This window comes from Anoplophora glabripennis, unplaced genomic scaffold (genome assembly GCF_000390285.2).
Source record: "Anoplophora glabripennis isolate ALB-LARVAE unplaced genomic scaffold, Agla_2.0 scaffold617, whole genome shotgun sequence".
Lineage (NCBI taxonomy): Eukaryota > Metazoa > Arthropoda > Insecta > Coleoptera > Cerambycidae > Anoplophora > Anoplophora glabripennis.
In genome coordinates, this window is record NW_019416694.1 from 260,716 (window position 1) to 271,303 (window position 10,588).

The following is a 10,588-nucleotide window of genomic DNA, read 5'->3' on the forward strand; positions in this document are numbered from 1 at the left end:
TCGATGTTCCATCAGGTTCTGCGACGCTGATGTGTTTCAATGCTTACAATCGATGTTCCATCAGGTTCTGCGACGCTGATGTGCTTTAATGGTTATAATCGATGTTCCATCAGGTTCTGCGACGCTGATGTGTTTCAATGCTTACAATCGATGTTCCATCAGGTTCTGCGACGCTGATGTGCTTTACTTAATGGTTATAGTCGATGTTCCATCAAGTTCTGCGACGCTGATGTGATTTAATGGTTATAGTCGATGTTCCATCAGGTTCTGCGACGCTGATGTGCTTTAAAATTATACCAAATGTTAATACTTTAGTTTGCTTTTATGAATGGTGGAATCTCTATGCACTAATACAATATCGCCCACTTCAAACTGGCGATCGTCTCGTCTTTTTGTATTTTGAACCAAATATTGAATCAAAGGAGTTGCAGCTTTTATGCCTAATAAAGCCTGAATAGGAGTCATCCTTATTGATTTTTGAAAAGTGTATTTAACACAAGTTGAATTTTCCAAAGACTGTTCGACCATTCTGACTTAATATCTGTCTCTATACGCAATAAATTGTGCGATCTCTAAATTTTGAAAATTGTGTCAGCAACTATCAACTTAGGTGCTCCAAATAACGAAAAGAAATTTTGTAATTGACTTTTGGTTTCTATAGATGTCACAGTCTTCAGTGGCAACAATAACCAGTATTTTGTAAATGCATCGATTAACACAAGGACATGTTTATAACCGTCCGTAGAAACGCTTAGTGAGGATTTCTACTTAGAAAATCTACATGTGGTAATGAACTTCCTTTACGGTATACTAGAGTAAAGTTAAAATCTTGCATATAACACCACCATTGAGCTACGCGTGGTATCAACGACTTTTTATTTGCGGTTGATTTGACAGCATTACAATCAGTGACGATTGTGCAGTGAATGCCTAAGAGATAAATGCGAAAATGCTTTAGGGAATTAACTATGACCAACGTCTCCAACTCATATGAATGGTACTTTTCCTCTGTTGAGGTTGTTCATTTACTAAAATAACCAACTACGCCAGTTTGACTGTCTCTTTTTTGCAACAAAATTCCTTCGTAACCAAGCGAACTCGCGTCGGTGTGTAATTCAGTGCGTAAATCAGGGTCAAAAACGGTTAATAAAGGTTCTGATATTAAATGTTTGATTACGTAATCGCAAGCTTCTTGCTGCTCCTTAACCCATAAAAGTGGTTCGTTTTGTTTTATTAATTTTGTAATACAAGATGTAACCGAAGCAAAATTTGGAATGTACTTTCGAAAATAGCCTGCAAGTCCCATAAACTGTCGGACTTGTTTAACGGTTTTAGGTATTGGTGAATGCAGTAAAGCCTGAACTTTCTTTGGATCTGGACGTATACCCTCGGCAGAAATTTGACGTCCTAAATATATCACACTACTTTGTAAATATTTACATTTGGAAGCATTTAATGAAAATCCTGCATTTTGCAAAGCTGTAAGAACTAATTTTAGAGACTTCATTCCCTCTTCAGGTGTTTCTGAAGGTATTAAAATATCGTCTAAGTACACTAGGGCTATGGTATCTTTAAGGTCACCTAACGCTTTCATTAATGCACGCTGAAATACCGCAGGGGCATTGGCCAACCCAAACGGCATACGTAAATAATCGTAATGACCGTCAGGAGTTACAAAAGATGTTTTTTCAATCGACTCAGTACTTATAGGTATCTGGTGAAATCCAGACGCCAAATCTAATGATGTGAAATATTTCCCTTTTCCCAAACGATCTATTTGATCTTGAATTAGAGGCAGAGGAAAACGATCCTTGACAGTGTGATAATTTAACTCACGATAATCTACACATTCACTTTCCCTAATAATTTTGTTACTAAGTAATTCATGAATAATTTCCCTAACAGCTGATCTCTCAGTTAATGATAACCGAGGCGGCGGTCTGTTGACAATATGATTATCGATAAGTCGAATACTTAATTTTGCTGTTTTTATTGCTGGAACTTTATAGCCAGTGGTTATTAAATTGCTAAATTGATCCAACAAAAGCTTTATCTGATCTAAGTACTCCTGTGGCGCAACACAATCAGGCAATTGTTCTCTGNGTTGACAATATGATTATCGATAAGTCGAATACTTAATTTTGCTGTTTTTATTGCTGGAACTTTATAGCCAGTGGTTATTAAATTGCTAAATTGATCCAACAAAAGCTTTATCTGATCTAAGTACTCCTGTGGCGCAACACAATCAGGCAATTGTTCTCTGCGAGGCGTTTCTTCTAACACTCGGCGTATTCCGGGTATTTGTTTCCGCTTTAGAATTGTTTCTGTTACGTCAGTAATAGCAACTAACTCAGGATCTTGATATAAGTTACAGCCTACTAGAACATCGAAATCTAAAATATTATCTGGAACAATCAAAAATACCAATTCGGTTTTTACGCCGGTAATTTCTACATCGGTTTTGAATTGCTCTTTCACTTCTATAGTACCGCGCGAAATTCCACGAACAGTAGAGGAACACATTTCGATTTTGTGTATAAACATAGAACGGTATTTTTCAGCGATTAGTGACACATCTGAACCTGTATCAATAAGACCTTGGAATTTTATTCCGTCTAAATATACACTCGTGGGTAGAGCTGTTTTGCCTACTGTACAGAAATTTACTTTGCGTCTTTGTTCGATTGCTCTTTTAGTAAAACAATTTTTTTCGTAATGACCCACCTTAGCACAAAATGAACACGTGATTTGATTACTATTACTTGGTCCAGCAACAGTTTCATCCCTAATTGAATTTCTAATCTGATTCTGACTTCTCTGATGACATTGGATTCTGACATGCCCTAATTTACCGCATGCATGACATTTGATGTTTTTACGGTTGTTACCTAGTGATTCAGAAAACTTTCGTTTCTTAAAAGAACTCCTTGACGAACTCATTTCAAAACTAGTGTCAATATCCTCCCGTGCCCTTTTTGTATAAGCAGTTAAATATGTGAGCAGTTCTGAAACCGTTTTACAGTCCCTTGACATCGTGGCATCACGAACATGTGATTCTCTAATGCCATGAACAATTATTTCCACAAAATCTTGTTCTTGCCAAGACACTCGCAAATTTCTCAATAAGGATGACTTTTTATGAACGTAAACGTCATACGTATTACATTGACTACTATCAAAATTAGCTGCCTCACTTAACAAACGACCCAAATTACGACGGGGCGGAAAAGCNTGGCATAACATAAAATTCCTATTATTTGATAAGCTTTAGATTATTCAGTTATTAAATGTTTGAAATTATTTGTATTTGTGGAAAACACTATTTAAAGAATACGGCGCCCTTAAGGAAACCTTTAACAGTCATAACTTATTTTTTGATATTTTGTGTTGTTAAGAAAAATATCCATATTATTGTTTATTGATTTTGTAAATAATTTTAAAGTTGCTTCTCGTCATTTTTGGTCATCAAATAAAATCACTGATATCCACCCAGTGAGTCACCCTTTGTTTCCCTTTTTTTATTAGGTTTTACGAATACAAACTAATTTTATCAAAGAGCAATAATAAAGTGGATGTCAAAAACAGGCTGTGAGAAAGAAGTTTTTAAATTATTCGAAGGGAAGCCGAGAAATATTGCGAACCTTAGCAGTAGCTCAAAGGCGAACAGCAAAACAATTTAACTTATTACGGGGATGCAAATCAACATTCTCCTTGAACCACTGTTTTCGTATTCAAATCTTATTCACTGAATAAAATTATTGTTAAAGATATTTAAATGACTTTTCGCTGAGATAATAATGAGATTTATATAATGGAGTTTTTGCAGTAATTCGAATTTATTTTTTATCAAATCATTCTATTGAGTTTCTTTTTAATCTTTGTAAATCGGTGACTAAATCAAGAAGTATTTACTTCGAAAAGTTATTTCAACCAAATAATTAGATGCCATTGTTAATGTATTTTTAACTAAATTAAGTAAGTCAATTAGTCACTTCGTTTATAGCTTCTACAAAATAAAATGTGTTACTCTTTAACAGCTTCTGAAATATTGCTTTTTATCAAAAACTCATTATATTTATATGCAAATTGGAGCCAGGATCCATCTAATCTAAATTGTTTATTTAAATATTTTAATTTTGGTATAATTTGTCGGCATAATTAATGTTTAAGGCAGATTAAGGAAAAATTAAAAAAGTTGACAGTAAACAACGCTGTAAGAGGACAATTTTAGTCTAAGAATGCGCATATTTGGATAAAAAATTACAGTTCCTCGGTTTGCTCTAATTAGTTGTTTTTTAGGTGTCAATTTTTGAAACAAACTTATTAGAAGTTTTTTTATCCGAAATCTAATAACACGACGTAATTCTACCTCTCGAAATACTCCCACCAACAATTTCTATATTTACTCATTTTTATAGTCCAATAAATGGGCCGCAACTTGCCTCAATTTTTGATATAAGCTTGAGGTATATAATAACAATAAGTTTTTTCAACTCCCCGCCAAGGGTGGAAAAAGATAATAAAGGGGGGGGGGGGTTCAAAATAACTCAAAAAGAACTAGAAAAAAATTTCGTATAAGTAGTAGATCATAAAATTCTATATAAAAACTGTCTATTGACTTTTTCTTGTAGTATTAAAATTAACAAAGTTAAGGCGACTAGAGGAAAAGGGATGATTTCAGAAATTTAAAAAAATAATAGAGTTAGATATAGTTTGAAACCAGATTAATTATTCAATTCATGTGTCAAGCAATGACACTAATCACTTCAAATTAGATTTTTATAACATAACAGCCAATACAGAACATATATTTGCCTACAAATGTATCTTCAACAAGCTACCACAGAACAACTTGGTGGACTTCCACTGGCAATCACAAGCAAAACAACCATTAGTTAGCGGCCAAGTAATCCAGGCAGACCTCGCTCTCTCAAAAATTGTCTCGAACTGACTGGCGGCGGCTTTTCGACGTCGACCTACTGTGTTTTACGAACATCATATTTCTAACAATAGAATAATAATGAAAAGTTGATTTCGAAATTTTGTTTCACGACAAAGATACAAAATCACGTTCGCTTTGTGAAATTGTTATAACTTTTTTATTAGAAATTAAATAATATTATCTATTTCTCTGAAAAGACAGTTTACATTTTTTAGAGTAGACTAAAAAAAAACTTATAAAATTTATTTATTTTTCTGCTTATTATGATTTTTTAAATTTCTGAAATCATCCCTTAACTTCTAATCTCCCTAACTCTGTTAATTTCAATAATATTTAAAGGCCCATTTAATTGAACATGACAAAATGCCATAAATGGTTTAAAAAGTAACCGTTAAGAACTGCAAAGGATGTCCCTAAACTTTCTTTGCCGAATTAACCTTTGTTGTAGAAACAACGGAGTTCATTTTAAACAGATTTTATAGGTTGTACCACAGCCTAGAGACTGTGGTTGTACTAAATTTAATAACCTCCACTTTGTTACTTTTATCTCCAGCATTTTTATGTTTTTACGAATTATTTCGATAAAATTAGGCACATTGTAAATAACTCTAATTCGTCATATGTGTGTATCCATATCGAAAAATGAAGTAACGTGGTATATTTTATAGTATTAAACACTCATTAAGTATTGGCAGACACAAGTATAAGTATTTCTTTATTGACAGTCAAACCGTCTTGTAAATGTTGACACTTGATTGCCGAGACCAACAAACGTAACAACTTCGTTAAACAACATAATTTTGATAAAATCGAGGAGACGAAACAAGCAAGTGTGTTTTTAAAAGAGTTCCCTAAGTAGCCAGAAAAGAATTTTTGAAAATTCAATAATAATAGTCCAATTTCGAATATATAAATCTGTTTCCAAAATATTCTGTACACATTTTTAACCGCAAAATGACAGTCACATAGTATCAAATTAAAACAACAGTGGCGATTTATTATTGATGGAATTTCAATATTAATATATTGACACTTTACTTTCGACGTTACATTTTCCTTCCTTTTTTAAAGAGTAAAACTTTTAGTAGGTACCTAGTTCTGTGAACTTTAAGTATTAAATATTCAAATGCTGTATTGAGATTCGACGTCTTGTTGCACCATTCCACATTTGATTAACTGTTTTACATTAATTAATAAATATGACGAACCATGCGTCATTTATTTCATAATTAACTATTTCCTGAATTAAAGGTGAAAACAGTTTTATTTTGTATAGTCCGTAGGATATTTATTAAAACAGAATTCCAAGAAAATACTAAGCCAATAAAGTTCGTTTATCGCAACTACTGTAACAATTTACCGCGGCTGGGGAGTCTTGATATTTTCCGCCAATGTCTTTCTACCTCGGATATCGAATGCGGTTAATTCCAACAAAGTGACGCAGGAGTCTTCTTGGAATTCTATCTCAACAAATATTGTACGGACTGTATCTAAAACAGATTCTGAAATACAAATCTGGCTAAAGCAATAACAATAAAACATAGTAATAAAGATCTTTTTATGGATATAGCAAAAAAATAACTAAACTCAAGTTTCTTGTTTATACTATAATCATTGTTTAAATATTTAAATATATAGTTTATTTTATTTCATACGAGTACGGACAAAAGTGGTACCAAAGAAAAAGGAACACATAAATGCAAAAACTTCAAAAATATTGTACGGAAATGGGGCAAAATATAATGTGTATTGGAGCCCCTTCTGGCAGCGACAAATCTCTACCTAGGAAGCACTGCATAGAGTGGAAAGTGTAGACAGTGGGAGACGTGGATAAAAAGATACATTCCAGATGTTGAGTTTCAGGCACGTTACACACAGTATACACTATGAATTATAAAGAATAGAAATATTTATCTAGAAAAAAATTAGAAATAAAAATCAATGGGGCCCATTATAGCAATAAATAAACACATATATAATGACACTTAACTAGAATATGATCGGGTAAAAATAAATATTATTTTCTGCAAGTTTGACAATACAATATTTCAACAGAAGTCAGTAAAGCTTAGTTTAAAAGATTTGAAATGATTTCTACTGCGGATGATTTAATGATATCTAATCAAAAGTGTATAGGCATTTTATTATACTAATATACAGGGTAATTCACAAACGGTGAAAAGGAAACCTGGTATTCTTTGGTGAATTTTAAGGGAAGTTCTTATTAAATTTTTATCTTCGTTAAAAAGATACAGGGTGTTAAACTTAAAAAAATATTTTTAATTTTTTAAAATAATTTAAAAACTAGCAACTGAAGTAATTTTAAATTGGGCACATGTATTTATGTAAACATTGTCCAAAATCTGAGGCCTTTTTCTAAAATTTAGATGCTCCAGTGTCGGAGATACAGGGTATCGGTGGCATATTTTTCTAAATAAAGTAAAATATTGGCTTAAGGATTTTTAATAACTTGCCCGGTAACATTAAGCGTTGTAATAACTTGAATATCTTTAAATATACACTAAAAAATTTTTTAATAAAGAAATGTTTTTATTCTCTCCGAATTTTATCAATTGTAGTACAATTTACTTTGTTATGTTAGCATTTTATATGTGTGTGTATATGTATATAAGTGTGTATATTCCATATTATATATTGTATACTGTGTGTGTATATCTATATTTGTATTTTTGTGTGGGCCACTGTTGTCCATCACATTGACCATTGCTATACATTCATGTAATGTCATATAAGCAAAATAAACTAAATAAATAAATAAATAAATAAATTACATATTTCAGTTGCGAGCTTTTAAATTATAAAAAATTAAAAATGTTTCTTTAGGTTTAACACACCTTATGTCTTTTTAACGAAGCGTCCTAGATAAAAACTTTATAGGAAAGAGTACCCCCCCCCCCTTAAAATTTACCAAAGATACCTGAAAATCCAATACCTCAAAAATAATAAATCTCAAATCCCAATAAATTGCAAATACAAAATGATAATAAAAACAAAAAACTTACAACCTAAACTCAAACCTCATAATCCATAAACTCCATAACCCTACAGTGTAACATGAGAAAATTGCATGTCACAATATAATATAGGGTTACGATTATTGTATTGGATTACTGGGGTTAAAGGGTTATGGGACTTCTGGGTTATCGGACTTCAGAGTTATGGAGTTTATGGGGTTTATGGTTATGAAGTGATGGATGTATAGAATTATAAATTTAAAACTCTCCGATATTGAGGTTTCAGTTTTGCGTGTAAGTTTTTTTGTTTTCCCCTTTTTGTGTTTGCAGTTTATTGGGATTTGACTTTTATGAGTTTTGAGGTTACAAATTTTTAGGTTATGGGTTTTAGAGTTATGTTATAGGTTATCGATCTCAAGGTTATTGAGTTATGAAAGTATAGGGTTGTATGGTTTAAGGGTTAATATTGTTGGGTTTCATAGTTTCAAGCTGTTTTTTGAGGTTAGAAAAAAACGCTGACGTGATGGGCCAAAACAGGTTTCGGATTCGGTTTCAGCGACCCAAAAAACATGTAATCCACTTGGTCTGGGTCAAGGAACCCTCCACTCATTTTTCTTGCGGTCCTGTGTTATTAACATTAATTATCAGATATACAGGGTGGGCCATTAGTGTGAGAAAGTAAAATAACTCCCTTGTTATTCATAATACAGAAAAAAGTTTGTATAAAAGTTGTACAGAACCAAAAAACCTAAAGGACAAAATTAATTTGACACACACAGGGCGATGAGTAAAAGCGGGATACGCCAAATATTACATTTTTTAAATGGAACACCCTGTATATTTTTAAAGATATGGATTTCTGAGAAAATTCTATATATGGCAATATAAACAGTTTAACATTTTAGTGCTGGGTTGCCAAGTTATGTAGAGAATTCTTCAAATTTTGGAAAAAAAGTGACCTCGAAAAAGTTGTATTAACTTTCAACTACTAACACTTTGAGCAAAATATTTGACAGGGTTATAGGCAAATGTTAGGCAAAGACTCCTATATTAGCTAACATCGATAGGGCATTTTTTATAATACGATCATTTTAAGAAAGTTCAAACTTGATTTTCTAAAATTTTTCAAATGGAACACCCTTTATTTTATTGTTCTATTTTATTCATATATCGGTCCACTTCAACTTTTATTAAGTATGTTTTACACTTCAAGTTGTTAGTTTTTAAGATATAACAACATTTCTGGAAAACCCTAATTTTTATTTTCGGTCGCACGAAATGGTTTTGGAAAAAACTGCCACATTGTGTCAACTTGTCAGTTCATAATTTATCATTCCATTTTGAGTTACTTTTATTAGTTAATATTTATTTGTGGAATTCTATAAAATAATAAAAATTAAGTTTTTTCAGAAATGTTGCTATATCTTAAAAAGTAACAATTTTATATATAGAACAAGCTTAATAAAAGTTGAAGTGGACCGACATGTGAATAAAATAGAACAGTAAAATACAGGGTGTTCCATTTGAAAAATTTTAGAAAATCAAGTTTAATCTTTCTAAAATTGATCGTATTATAAAAAATGCCCTGTATAAAATATCGATATTAGCTAATATAGGAGCCTTTGTCTCACATTTGCCTATAACTCTGTCTAATTATTTTGTTCGAAGTGTTAGTAGCTAAAAGTTAATACAACCTCATCGAGGTCATGTTTTTTCCAAAATTCGAAGAATTTTCTACATAACTTGTCAACACCGCACTAAAATGATAAACTGTTTATATTGTCATATATAGAATTTTCTCGGAAATCCAAATGTTTAAAAATATACAGGGTGTTCCATTTAAAAAATGTAATATTTGGCGTGTCCCGTTTTTACTCATCACCCTGTATGTATAGAATTAATTTTGTAGTTTAGGTTTATTTATTCTGTATAACTTTTAAATAAGCTATTTTTCTGTATTGTCACTAACAAGGGACACTAATGGCCCACCCTGTATTAAAGAATAATAATAATGTCGAACGACTAAAAATTGCGGAAATTCATTACAAGTACGGGGAGTATGTAGCTGAGACTGTGTGGTCGGTAGAAAGAGCGTCCCTAATAAAACTGTGAAAAGATTTATTGCCAAACTTGACAATAAGTCGTTCAGCCGTAAATATTGGTATTGCAACTAAACATTTCAAAAAGCATTGTGCAACGGATTTTAACTTTTAACAAAAGATTCCGCTAATCCAGGAAATGAAACCAGACGACCATTAAATGCGTCGGATATTCGTTGATTGGATGTTGGAGAATCAACAAGTGGACGGTGATTTTGCTAAGAAAATCGTTTTTAGCGACAAGGTGCATTTCCGTCTTAGTGGGTATGTGAACAAGCAAAACTGGCGAATTTGGGGAAGACACAATCCTCGGATCATTCAAGAATGATCACGTTATATCCAAAGAGTGACAGTGTGCTGTGGATTTTTCGCTGGTGGGGTGATTGGTCCATTCTTTTTTGAAAATGAGTCTGGAGGATATCAAGAGATGCTATTACACTTTGTGTTTCCTCATTTAGATGGCATGGTGCCACATGCCATACGGCACACGAAACTATCCACTTGCGACAGAAATTTAATGGACGACTCATATCACGTAACAATAACTTAGCCATCAAGATCATACGACTTTA